A 14,755-nucleotide genomic window follows, 5' to 3' on the forward strand; every position below is an offset into this window, starting at 1 on the left:
GAGCAGAGGAGCACAGAGTGGAGCAGAGGAGCACAGAGTGGAGCAGAGGAGCACAGAGTGGAGCAGAGGAGCACAGAGTGGAGCAGAGGAGCACAGAGTGGAGCAGAGGAGCACAGAGTGGAGCAGAGGGGCACAGAGTGGAGCAGAGGGGCACAGAGTGGAGCAGAGGGGCACAGAGTGGAGCAGAGGGGCACAGAGTGGAGCAGAGGGGCACAGAGTGGAGCAGAGGGACACAGAGTGGAGCAGAGGGGCACAGAGTGGAGCAGAGGGGCACAGAGTGGAGCAGAGGGGCACAGAGTGGAGCAGAGGGGCACAGAGTGGAGCAGAGGGGCACAGAGTGGAGCAGAGGGGCACAAAGTGGAGCAGAGGGGCACAAAGTGGAGCAGAGGGGCACAAAGTGGAGCAGAGGGGCAGGGCACAGAGTGGAGCAGAGGGGCAGATTAGAGGGGCGGCGCACAGAGAGGAGCAGAGAGGCGGGGCACAGAGAGGAGCAGAGAGGCGGGGCACAGAGAGGAGCAGAGAGGCGGGGCACAGAAAGGAGCAGAGAGGCGGGGCACAGAGAGGAGCAGAGAGGAGGGGCACAGAGTGGAGCAGAGGGGCACAGAGTGGAGCAGAGGGGCACAGAGTGGAGCAGAGGGGCACAGAGTGGAGCAGAGGGGCAGAGTGGAGCAGAGGGGCACAGAGTGGAGCAGAGGGGCACAGAGTGGAGCAGTGGGGCACAGAGTGGAGCAGTGGGGCACAGAGTGGAGCAGTGGGGCACAGAGTGGAGCAGTGGGGCACAGAGTGGAGCAGTGGGGCACAGCACAGTGTGGAGCAGTGGGGCACAGCACAGTGTGGAGCAGTGGGGCACAGCACAGTGTGGAGCAGTGGGGCACAGCACAGAGTGGAGCAGTGGGGCACAGCACAGAGTGGAGCAGTGGGGCACAGCACAGAGTGGAGCAGTGGGGCACAGCACAGAGTGGAGCAGTGGGGCACAGCACATAGTGGAGCAGTGGGGCACAGCAATCGAATCACCTAGTGTATTGATCATATTAAAATATTTGTTTCCTCCACAGATCAGAATTAATTAGAGATGAGCTTCATTTTTGCTTCTCTATTCTGATATAGTCTGAAATATTTGTACAGTTTATTTACTGTCATTTAAATTTTGTTGCGCGCTAGAAAAAAATAGATTTCCTTTAAGCCATTAGTAATCAGCAAGGCATATACATTCTTTCACTTTGCAGTCTTTGAATTTGTAGCAAATGTGACAAGATAAAAACAAAATGCAAAGGCCGGTTTATTGCTCATTCACTTCTGAACTCCAGCCTGGTATTTTGTTACAGCACCCCTCCCCCCCCCCACCCACTGTCCTACTTCCTGCGCTTATGGCATTGGTGGTACAGATAAGTAGCATCAGTCAAGCAGAAACATAGGAGGCAGGAAACCTCTTCAAAGAAATATAGCATGTTTAATGTGTTTAATGTGCTGGCTCTGAACTAGCATACGAGGGAGACAACTAAACCACATGTACTCTGCTGGACTGCCTCATGAAAAAGCTCGAGAGAGAGAGAAAAAAAAAGTTACCAGAAAGCAAGCATTCGTGGAAGAATACCAGGAGCCAGTCAGAGAGGTGGTAAACAGGCTATGCTCAATGAGAGGGACAAAGGCATACCAGACAGCCTCAAGACACAAAGCCAGCAAATAGAAAGCAAACCAATGTAAGTTGCGAACCATAAAGTCATTGGTAAGCAACAGGTGGAATGCATTCCTAGGGAAGCTTTCAGAATGTCCCCAACATGTCTTTGCAACTAGACAGCTATGTTGTCTGGTAGGCTTCGACCCAAAAAAGGATGCACCAAGTAGATGATAATATGATTAAATCATGTTGGATTATAAGATTCCCTAGATCAAAATCTACTGATTAGGGGGATAACTTATCTGCAAGTAATTTCAAGGAAATGATTTAGGGTGCCACTGAATACCTCCATGCAGGTTTCAATATAAATAACTATACACGCATGGACACAGTCCTGATAGTGAAAATAGGCTCAGATCTCTAGGACCAACAGGTGCAGAGTAACCAGCACCTCTGAGGTCATGGCTAGAGAGAGAAGAGTTCTCCGTAGGACCAGATTAACGTGGAGGACAAAGCCAACCTCTGGGGCAAGTCTGCAGAGTGCAGAAGTGCTGGCTGAGGAACACTGATTTTGAATGGGGAAGAAGCATCATCCACTGGAAATAATGGGCAAATTGTCAAGAAAAGTGAAATGTTTCTGAAAATACAGTTTATCTGCTTCAACTAGCATATTCTGCACAGGACACAAAGGGACTTAAAAGCAATCTTTTCTATGTCTGACCAGATACAAATCTCAAGATGGATGAAATTCAACATCTACAAGACATCCAATAGAAAGGAGACCCAAACTGCTTCCCATACACTGATAATATTAGTACAACTATCGGGACACGATGTAAACTGCATGCAGGCATTGCAAAACTGCTTGTCTAGAAGATAAATTTATGCGGGAATGGCTTAACGGTTATATGAAAGAGGCGACTTCTTATGCAGGGCAGAGCCACAATGGTGGGAAGCAATGTACTGAAATTTCATACCATCAATTTTATAAGTATTGTTATTATTAAAGACAATCGAGGTGTGACCTCAGTTCAACAGCCAGAGATCTTGATTTTCATGATCAAAAGCGAGAAAGCATTGCTAATATTTCTCCACTAGACAGTGGTGCTCAGACGGGAGCTTAACCTGGAAGTGTCTCTTTGGGCTCTCGGCAGAATACAGGGTCTATTAGCTTTCATTCAGACGATTCTGCATTTCCCAGCACCACAAAGAAGAAATAAAAGTGTGCTTTTTTACACAAGTTTTAAAATTATTCAAAAGTTATTCCACTGTCCTAGGAAGAGACAATGGAGCTATAGCACAAAATGCCTTAACTGGTAGGACAATCTATAGCAATGTCTTAGACTTGGTAACAATTCAGCAGGCAGGAAATGGTCTTAAGAAGTGAAATTCACTCACATCACAGTCCTAAAAGTCCAACATCATGCATACCCTTCTTAGGATGAACAGCACAGACATGCTACCGAATACCATATGATGCCAAAGGCATATGACAACAAAGCCCTATGTGCATCCGTACATACAGCCAGGGCAAGGATACCTATCCTGCTAGCTTCGCTTAGTCATATTTACCATTCACAAGTGCTGACTCCATGCAAGTGGGCACCACTGCACGCTTTTAGAAGTGGACATATATAGAGTATTCAGCTAAACTACCACCAGAACATATATCCTGACATCTTACTCCAATGGAAGTTGTAAGGGACCATGCCTTTAAGATAAAACACACATCAGCAGGAGTGAAGTCCCAAATTTGAGATGCTCCCATGAGCATGCCCATGGACTTTATATATTGTTTTGTACGGGAGCGTGGCTGAGCCGAGCTGCAAGATGGCCACTTGGTAAAGTGGCTTTGCCGGCCAAGCACAACATCCGTCATCTATCCGGCCCCAAGCTACCAATCTTGGCTCCAAACAAGGAGGATCGAGTGCTGAAAAGGTCATAGCGCGCACTATTGCATTTTGAGCCACGGTGCGTTATGAATTACTCAAGAAAATCACTTTGTGACTCGGCGGCCGGGCCCCGGCTGGGGACCGCACTACAGCGATGGACCAGAGAGAACACTTTGTGACTCGGTGGCCGGGCCCCGGCTGGGGGCCGCACTACTGCGATGGACCGGAGAGAGCATATTGGCGATGACTCACAGGGTGTGTGGCAGCTGAGCACCGGCACCAATCGATCCTAGGTCAGGACTGCGGAACTACGGCGGTGCAATCGCTGACGCCCACACGGACGACCAGAGTCGCCGAGAGGAGTGTGCCGGAAGACGGGAGAGTGCGCACCTGTGGCGGCTCCTGCTCGCGCTCCCTTGAGCCATCGTGGGTAGTTGCGGCAACCCACAGCAGCGTGTGAACGTGTGGAGTTGAGGCGTCCCCGGGGCGTCCCCCGGGAGCAGAGCGGGAGCATCTGCCATGTGGCCCAGGCGCTGTGTGAATGGGCGGCCTGAAGCGCGCCTTGGGGCCAGCTGGAACTTCAGCTGGCCCGTGGCAGGGTCCTGAACGATCCGGGCCCGGGAGGAGCCCAGCCTTTAACTCGCAGCACGCGGAGTCCCCCTATAGAGGCAGCCGGGGCCTCCGATCCATCGGACAACACCGGCCTTGGAGAAATTGCAGGCCCAAGGACAAATTGCACCATCCGAAACTGCGAAAGAGCGGCCGCGCCCGACTAGGTTCACCGGAGGCCTTGGAGGTAGCTGTGGAAGCCCATACTACAAGTAAGAAAGCGCGCAACTGAAGCAGCCCCCGCCGTGTCCTCCCCTGGTGTGAAAATTACTTATTACCAAAGCGGACCAGGTGCATAGAGCACGTACGGCCTGAAGCAGGGCCTGGTACCAGCTGAAGTAGTTCCTGGCCTGCGACTGGGCTTAGAGGTGGACTGGGTCCTGGCGCAGCATTGCGGCGATCGACATCCCCAATGGGCCAGGCTATATGACACATGATCTGCGGAGGCCTAATGCGGAGTAAGAAGGGACATCCACCACAATAGTAAATCACCGGCCACCAGGGACGTCAGGCCTTGTGTCGCATTTGGTGAGCTGCAGTACGACCATGTATCCCCCACTCCTGAGACGTTGCAGTTGAGTCCACAAGTGCACTAGTGCTATTAATAAACGTGCCTCAAGCGAGCAGGCCCTGCTCCAAGTGCTGCTGTGGGAGCACGCGGGGTGTAAGGGAAATTTGCCGCCTATAGGAGACTCATCTTAAAGAAGCCGCTCGCTCTAGATTGACATCTAACAGATGGAGCCAGGTTTGCACAACTAGCTACTTGAATCACTCTTGGGGGTGGCAACACTGATCAGAAGGGAAGTTCCCTGGCACATGTCGAAGGTTGTTAGCGACCCAGAAGGTCGATATCTGCTATTACTGGGGAAACTGTTTAATCGGCGAGTCGTCATTGCAAACATATATGGTCCCAATGTGGATGATCCCACCTTCTTCCTACAGGTATGGCACCAAATACAATCCATGGGGCACGCTGCACTACTTTAGGGGGGGCCATTTTAACATTGTTCTGTCACTGACAGACGACAGAGCTGGACTTTAACGTACACACCACCCGCAAGCTACCGCGGTCCTCAAAGGACTAATCTCTGATTACAAATTGATTGATACTTGGCGAGTATTCCATCCCACTGCCCGGGAGGGTACATGCATTGCACAACAGCATCACGCATGGTCCAGAATTGATTTCTGGCTCACATCTAAGGACCTACACTCCTGGGTCACAGAGATTACGCATCAAGACCGCACACTCTCAGATCATACCCCGGTCATATTTAACTCTATCGCAGCCCAAACCCTACATACAGCCATTTGCTTGGCGCCTTCACCCAAATGGGTCGCTAGACGCTGTCTTTAGAGAAGGTCGCAAATAATGGAGTACTTTGAACACAACACGGGGTCAGTAAAAACCGCTGGTGCGCCTTGGCAGGCGTTTAAGGTGGTGAGCCGGGGGTCTTGTATAGCTGGTCAATCCAGGGAGCTTCGCAACATTCGTTGGAGTCTGGGCAGGCTAGAAAAAGAATTGAAAACACTGGAGGCACAATATTTCAACGCACCATCATCCGCAACACTGGGAACATTCGCAGCAAACTCACAGAATTTCAGGAGGAGGCTGTCAGGGAGACCAATTTTCTACACAAACATGCAACTGCGTGCCGATACGGTGAGGGAAACAGGCCAGGCAAGATGCTTGCTAATCTCCAGCGTCCCCCCAGAGGCTCCACATTTATTACTGCACTCGACACCCCCTCTGGCAACGTGGCGCTCACTCCGCCTGACATTCTCGACACCATGAGGACATTTTATGCGCAGTTATACACATCCCACTCTAGCCCACCAGACTCTGTTTTGGGAGACTATTTTGACTAAATAGAACTCCTGTGGCTCAGTAGGGCACATCAGGAGTATTTGGATGTACCATTTACAGAAGAGGATGTGCGCAGAGTTAATGGTGGCCTGCCAGCAGACAAAGCACACGGTGTGGATGGTCTCACAGCCAAATTCTATAAAGAATACTCAGAGCTGCTTGCCCCTTACCTTTTAGCAGTCTACCAAGAAGCACTGCAGCTGGGAACTCTTCCAGGGTCCATGCGCGAGGCCATTATTATCATGCTATAAAAGCCGGACAAAGACCCTTCCCAGTGTGATTCTTATCGCCCACTTTCTCTGATAAAGATCCTGGCCACCAGACTTCAACCATTGCTCCCGCTGATAGTTAGGCCGGATCAATCCAGCTTCGTGCCGGGAAGTTCCACCTCCCATAATCTCAGGACGTTATTTGGGCTGTTACATTATCTCGCCCCGCATGTTCCGGCAATTGCAGCACTTCTTGACGCTACCAAGGCGTTTGACTCTCTGGAGTGGGCGTTCTTGTTCCCGCTGTTATATAGGCTAGGGCTGAGCCCGCTCTTTATCCAACAACTCAAGGTTCTTTACACGTTGCCCACGGTGCATCAGAGAGTCAACGGATTGGTTTCAGAACCTATGTTAATCACACGGGGCACCAGACAGGGCTGCCCCTTGTCACCGTTATTGTTTGCGATAGTCACAGAGCCATTGGCGGCCCGCATACGAAAACACCACACAAATAGGGGGATAGGGTTCATGACGAGGGGACTCACTGTGTCAATATACGCAGATGACATTACATTGTACATGACGGACCCGAAGGATAATTTTGCGCCCATGGCACGAGAACTAGTGAGGTATGGCGGCATGTCTGGCGTGGTAATAAACTGGAGCAAATCCGTAATCATCCCACTCACGCCCGAGACTCAGGCATTCAACACGGACTACCCGATAGCTTGGGCAACCGGCCAGACGCGATATCTGGGCATTCGGATAAGTGGTAATCTGCAAGAAATCTGGACGGCAAACTATGGCAGGGTTGTGGACTGGATAGAGGACAGAGTGAAGAGGTGGAAAACGCTTCCCTTCTCCCTAGCCGGCCACATAGCTGTGGCAAAGATTATTGTCCTACCCACATTACTGTACCTATTTGTTAATGTGCCCGTTCCCCTTACAGTGCAATTCTTCAAGCGCCTCCGATCACTCAGGATTGAGCTGGTTTAGGCGGGGGGACAACCAAGGATATCCTGGGAGGTCTTATCGCTGCTGCAGGCACAGGGCGGATTGGCGGCCCCGGATTTCGCCCTTTATGCTTATAGTGCCCAAGCACAGTTTTTACACTTTTGGGGGCACCCTACACCTTTCCAGCCACACGTGGCAATTGAACTAGAAAGGGCAGCACCTCTTCCCCTGACCACAGCACTTTACCAATCATACAAACGCCTGCGCGAAGAAGTAGACAAAGTAGAAACCATGCGATGGGCATGGGGGGGGTGGGGGGGGGGGGGGGGGGGAAGAGGGGGATCTCTGCAAATGAGCACACATGGACATACTCTATGCTCCCTCTATGCCATTATTAAACAACCCACTGTTTCCTCCATTAATGGAGGCCAAGGCACAGAGGCGTGCGCAAATACACAATATCCAGATAGGAAATCATCTCCTTGGTAGAGATCCTGGCCTAACGCTGCAACAAATGTGTGGCCCTCCACTGCCCTCAGCACTTGACATGCTACTTTACTACCAGATATGCGCCTCCTGTAGGCGTCTATTGTTTGTTTATTTCATACGAAATGCCAAATAAAAATAATTTTATATTTTGTTTTGTACATTTTTTTATATAATAAACGCACGCATTAATGTTTAGGATCGGATAGGAGTTGGACAATAGGTATCCTCCATTACCAAGCCTGTAGTTTTGTGTGTTTTGATTTGAACTGTCCTCTCTATTGTCACAACCATAGAACTGTACGAGGACTGCACTCTAGTTCTCACTGGTTGGCCACATTACATTACATTTTCTCCCTAATGTAGAGACTAACGATACCCACTATGTATTTTGGCAATCAAGCTACAGAGCATGAATCTGTCATCATTGATAGAGTGACAAGTGTTTGGTGGTTGTTGTTGGCCCTTTCCATTTGGGAAATCTTGGGATTAACAGTACCTTCACTACTATCCTCAAATGAAATCTTTGGGAAATAAAGATAATTATCGGCCTAGATAATACACAGCAGAAAAAAGAACATTTGACCCAAGAGACTTTGTGGTTGATAAAACCATCTGCACTCTCATGAAATCCTATAGTAATCATAACCAACTGTTGTCCTTGGAAATTCATGGGAAACATTCCTCTGAGGAACTCCATGGAAGATAAACCTCCAATACATGTCTGCAAGACAAGGAAAAAAGCTGTCATCACTGGAGATCTATGACAAAACTTCTGACATTGTTGTTAGTGGCCTCTATCAGGCTAAGATCCCTTTATGTCACTAAAGTACATTCAAACATGTTATTTGTGGAATTCTGGTTTGTTTCAACTGATCACCTTTCTGTTCACTTTGGAAAGCTCCAGTGTTGACTACTGCCAAGCAAAAAAGGGGCCAGCCAACAAATTGTATCTAAACTTCAAATGGTAGAAAACTATGCAGCTCGCTTTACCCTTTAACCAGAAACACACAGTGGATCAGTAGTCCAAAGACATCCTTCATTGGTTTGCGGTAAAAGATATTGGGTTAAAAACCCTTTGCCTAGTGGGCTAGACCCTTTAAGGCCACACACCCTACTACCTCACCAACAGTAAATGAAAGCATTTCAAAATACTGGATGTATGTAGAAACTAACACTGAATAGATTTTTTTTGCATTACGTATAAAACACATACTTTACTTTTCAAATACTTTCCACGCACAACACTGAACTGAATTTAAGACGAAATAGAAGAGTCAGAATTTAAGGGAAAAGGCTTGCAAATGCCCAATATATTTTCCACAGGACTTGGAATTGAAAATAAGTCTCAAGTCATTCAGTGTTCGGGGGGTGGAACTTGCCTGACTCAAAGATGGATGTCTGTAAGGAAAGCTCCCGAGGCTGCTGCCCATATCCTTCATGATTCTCGCGTTCCTAAGTGGCAACACACAAAAACAAGCATTGGCATAGCCAATAGGTCTCACCTTTGGAACCTTATAAGTGTTTAGCCATGCAACAGTTGATGTTGTTGCACCAAGGTTATTGTGCTGCATAACTAAATACTTATAAGGTCCCAAAAGCGAGACCTATTGGCTACGCCAATGCTTGTTGCCTTTGATGCAACTTCTCGTTATAGTACTTTCAGTCTCATCATTTCAGAACTGAAGCATTTTTAATGTTATATATAATGTGACCGTAATAGTTGCTTATTTGTCTTATGCAACGAACAACCATTGACAAAGCCAATAGACCTGGCCTGTTGAACGTGTGATGTTACTTGCTGTATTACACATCTGGATTCAATCACAGATGCAACAACATTTAAGCCACGACCTTACGTACATCAGCCACGCCACTTTGAGAGACCCCCCCTCAGTTTTTTCATCCCACTTAAAGCCCTGAGTATAACTTCTTTTAAAAACAATGTAGAAGTATCCAAGGAGAAGTGTTGGGAGAGTAGCAACGGAAGGCGACGTTACTGTTAGCATCGATGATCCTGGCTGCACTGGGGGGGTTCGGCTCGGACTGCACCGCTGGTTAGTGCTCCACTGGCGATGCTGCTGATCTTGCTCATGCTTTTGTCACACGCGGGATCCCAGGGCAAGGAAGGACTAGCACAGGATCGTGCGCGAGCTCCGGGCAGCACCCGTAGAGCCTCCCTGTATTGTATTTAAGCGTCATCCGTGTCTCCACGACAACAGGATACATACATAAGGAAGCACAAAGCACGCGCCCGCCTCAGCGCCATACATAGAGAAGACGGACTTTTCCGTAATGCCAAACCCAGGGGTTGTCCTCGCTCGATCTCCGCGATACAGCTATTTTTTGCACCCTGAATTAGAATGGAGTCTTGAGAAAGTCATAGTCTGGCTGTATTTGCAGACGGGTTTCTTTCTTGGGCGTATGTTGTGTCTTTTTAAGTGCGTAGGAAGTGCCAATACCCACAACTGCTGACTTTGGGACTAAGGAATTAGGTCCGAGTCTCGGCGCAGGCTCAACATCCTGTGATTCTGGGCAAACCACTTAATCTACCCCTGCTTAAAAAAAAAAGGAACGTGTCCTTCTTCAATGTAAACGATATTCACGTAAAGCACTGCAATACCTTCGCATCGATTTCTCACTATACAAAATGCAAAAAAAGAAAAGAAAACATTCGAGTGAATAACTGAATGAAAGTGAAATGTTGGCTTTGCCCTCAATGAAAGTGTTAAGATGTAAGGACAAATTGCTAAACGTATGAATTATGGCTTAATACGGAATAATGGACATGAAAAAATTAAATGACAACATAAGGATGAACGAACAAGAGAGTGTGGTGATGGTAGGAAGAATGTTGAAGTACGAAGGGATCAATAAGAAAATATAGCAATGCATAATTGGATGAGACAATGAATATGTTGAAGCTCTTAACTATTAAATAATAAGGAGGGTCAATTTGCAGAAAGGGAGAAGAAAACAGTGCTCAATCACTCAGCCAAGACCATTAAAGAACAAGCATTGGCCGCTTTCGCAGCGATCGCCCGGGAGTGGCGCGTGCGTGTGTGTTCCAAGATAGCCACAGAGTTTAGAGGCAGAGACCATGAGGGAAACAAAAGTAAAGTGGGATAAGTGGGATAAGGGAGGGGGGGGGTAGGGCACGTTGCGCGCACTAAGGTGGAGAGAGGCACGCAGGCTGGCAAATGGTGTGCACTTTCGCGGCCGCTTTGATGTTCTCAGTGGCCGCCCGGCTCACTGAGAACATCAAAGCGGCCGCGAAAGTGATCACGCAGGCTGACAAATGGTGCGCGCGCCCGGCGCACATGCACTGTAGCTGTACCCGCTTACTAAAACTCTCGCCAGAGCAGCGCTAAAGTGCTGGCTCAGGCGAGACCTAATAAGGAAGGTACAAGTGAAGACAATCACGGCCTAAGAAGGTACTTGCAAAAACGGCCTTAAACAGCGATAGACTACCCAGGAACGAAGCGGTGGCCTATGAGCGGGGGCGCACACCAGATGGGCGAAGTTGCGTAGAGGACGCACCCGACACTCGCTTTACGTGGCAAAGACATAAGTCCCGTGTGATTGAGCAGTGTTGAAAAGGACGGCAGACTCATGTGGTGACCCTGAGCTGCGGTCTACTGCTTGCTGGATGAGGCGTTGTCTGGCACCGAACTCCCCAGGTAACGGCAGCCGAGAGTTGTGCAGCGCTATGGTTCGCGGGCCACACGAGACAAGCTAAGCGGATACAGACCCGCTCCTGTAGCTGCGGTGAGGTGTTTGCGGGCCTCGCGTGGGAACAACTAAACGCATTAGCGGACCACCGACAGCGAAGTACGTTGCTGCCTTTCCCCTTCTGCGGGTGGAACAGTGTGGGGACCCCAGCCCCCCCACCCCCCCTGACAGGCAGCAGCCGTGCGAGAACGGGCGCACCACCCCCCTGGGTGAATTAACGAGCCGGGATCGCTGCAGTCCGCATAATCCCCAGCGCGCACACACCAGATACGGCAAAGACGCCCTTAGGAGAGCTCAAGGCCATGATCAGGCGACGCCTCAAGCAGTTTGGGAGGCAGTGCGGGAACATATAGCCTGGCCTGAGGGACAACACAACTTTAAGTAACAGAGGGAGGCCTGGATTTACCTAAATAGCAGCTTTGACTACATCTGAGACGCGAGCCTGCAGTTCGGGGAGCCTAAAACAGGGGCAAAATAGCAGTAAGAGCCAACCAGACATGACAGCCCGAAGCAGATCACAGCGAATGCGCTTAAGGTGAAAGAACTGCAACGTTGCCCACGGCATGTGTTGAGGACTTGGTGTGTCAGAGAGACTTGAGGGGCCTGGGGGCAGCCCCGATGCGAGGCGAGACTTGGTGCCGATTCCGGACACGATTGCAGCGAAAGTGTGGTGCGCACTGCCGGCCTTCTGTGGGTGCAGCCTGTCCCCGAGAATGCTGGGTTATGCATGGTGGGCTGCCATCTCTGGTCTGTCCTCCTGTGAATTAACGGCCAGCAGCACGTACAAGGTGAACATCAGACCGCGTCAGGTACCTTTGAAAGAAGCATCGAAGACCCACATTAACTTACAGAATGGGAAAGCCAGATGAAGTACAATAGAAACTGCAATTTGACTTGCTCAAAACCCCCAAATCCTGAGACACAAATACGCTGGAATCAACCACACCCCAAGATGACTCAGACGATCGCAGAAGCAGACCTCAAACAAATACTACGCTCAATCGAACACAGTTTATCGAAAATTGACAGCAAAATAGATGCCCTCACCTGCCGCATGGACAGAACGTCTGATAGGTTAGATAAGCATAATGAAAGACTGGATGCAGTAGAACAGAGAGTTTCGAATACAGAAGACGCCGACATCGAAGGGCACAAAGCGACAGACAAGACCTTGAAAGCGCTTCAGCTTAAGGCAGAAGATTTGGAAGCCAGATCGCGTAGGAATAATATTAGAATTCTTGGTATAGCCGAATCCACCAACATCACTAATATGGAGCATTATGTGGAAAACATACTAGCAGATCTGCTAGGCAGGGACAACTTTTCTGAAATTTTTGCTCCACTGGCACGACGACCGGTGCCGGGAGCGCACCCACGACCAATCATTGCCAGATTATTAAACAATAGGGTCCGTGATGCTGCCTTACATAAATCATGCGAGCTGGGCACGCTACGATTGGAGGGATCCAAAATATCCCTCTTCCCCGACTTCACGAAGCAGGTCCAAGAGGCACGTCGATTGTTTCTGCCTGTCAAGACGAAGCTCCGTGAGTTCAATGTGGAATACAGCATGCAATACCCAGCGAAACTACGGATCAAAACGGACGGCAAAGTGCACCAGTTTGTGGACCCCAAGTCGGCAATGCAATACAGAACGCAAACAGAGCGCACCGGAGGTGATCGAAGTTCCCCCAGAGCCTCCCAGAACATAAGCAGAGACACACAAGACTCTGAAGAACTTTGATGATGATGGAGCTATCGGCAGGGGAGCTAAGAATAGAGGACCAACTACCAACGTGCAACATAAGGGGGTAAGGCAGCTCAAATAATGGTACAGAGGGCCCATCTAATGACATTGGCAATATCCCTAACAGGGAATAAACGGATGCATAAGCAGAACTGAAGAAGATATAAATAAACACTGCATCTAAATGAGTCAAACAAAAACTGAACTGGAGTATCGTCACTTTTACACAACATCCTGAAGCACTAGAGACACTGTATATAGAACTTGGGATGTGGCGGCGGGCCAAGGGAGCTGGGGTCAGGAACATCTGCCCCAGAGTGTGCTCCGCTACTTAAGAAAGGTTATGTACAATGGTATTTTTTTGTTTAAACAGGATTGTGGGAGGGAGGGTGGGAACATTGTATGCAATGCCTGTTGGGGTAATGCATAGCTTGGGAAGGGGTGGGTAGGCAGGCATAGTTATTACGCTTCAGAAAAAGGGAAAAAGGTTTAGAATAGTGACCAGATATCACGTATGATAAGTAGGACACAAGATGCCATTACAGACGTAGACCCAACGATAGCATGTACGAAAATTGAGGCTTCTCACAAGGCGTGTGAGAGGACTTCATGATAACAGAAAGGTCCGAAAGGTGATAGCATACCTCAATCGGCATAAGATAGACATCGCAATCCTGCAGGAGCACACTTGCAACAAGACAGGGCAGAATTGACATACCGCAGGATGCAGGGACAATGCTATGCTGCAAACTACATTTCACATGCCAGGGGGGTTCTAGTGTGGGTAAGCAAACAATCCGGGGTGCACATGTCAGGCTTGTACAAGGACCCGGGAGGCAGATATATAATAACTAAATGACAAAAAAAGGATTTGACACTTCTTGTAAAACTATGATGATCCCCACTTCTATAAAACAGTGGAGCAAAAGTGCAACAGTGGTCCAGCATCCAGCAGGTCTGGGGTGACGACTTTAATTGTATACTGAACCCTGGCATTGACCGCTCCAGAGGCCCCTCCGCGGCTGCGCTGGCGATCCTAGACATGATGCATAGGGAACGACTTACAGATATAAGGAGACACATATCCCCCGACGCTGCAGGGATACACACACTAATCTGCAGCGTCCGATACACAGACCCGCATAGACTACTGGTTGATTTCTGCAGGGTTGCGCGCGCGAGTAATGGACAGCACACCTCTCCCCAGGACATACATGGACCACTCCTCAGTATTACTCACATATCAAACACCCAGAATTCCAGCTTTTACATGGAGATTCCCATCATACTCCCTGTTTGACCAGGTCTTCAAAGCTGAGATGACGCAGGCGACTGAAGATTCCTTAGAACATAATGTGGACTCGGTACCCACATTTGCAACGGTTTAGGACACCTTTAAAGTCTACATACAGGGGAGTGCTACGAGCTATTAGAGGTAGGTTAGCCACCCTCAAAAAGGAGATAGCTGAGATGGAGAGTAAGTTACAGAGTGAGTGTGCCCCAAATAAAAGCAGATATACAGTGTAAATTGGCAGAATTTCAGGAGATAGCCAATGACGAACTCAAACATATGGGGAAATATGCTACTGCGCGAGCATACGGCGAGAAAGACAGAGCAGGAGCGGTCCTAACTGGAATTCT

The 14,755-nt window shown here is 49.0% G+C and overlaps 1 protein-coding gene across 1 annotated transcript in view; it reads right to left on the reverse strand.

Annotated features, from left to right (window-relative positions):
• Nucleotides 1-14,755, reverse strand: part of NUDC (nuclear distribution C, dynein complex regulator) — a 94,833-nt gene that overhangs the window by 63,456 nt on the left and 16,622 nt on the right. The gene's annotated exons all lie outside the window — the stretch shown is intronic.

The sequence above is a fragment of the Triturus cristatus genome, chromosome 3_2 (genome assembly GCF_964204655.1).
Source record: "Triturus cristatus chromosome 3_2, aTriCri1.1, whole genome shotgun sequence".
NCBI lineage: Eukaryota > Metazoa > Chordata > Amphibia > Caudata > Salamandridae > Triturus > Triturus cristatus.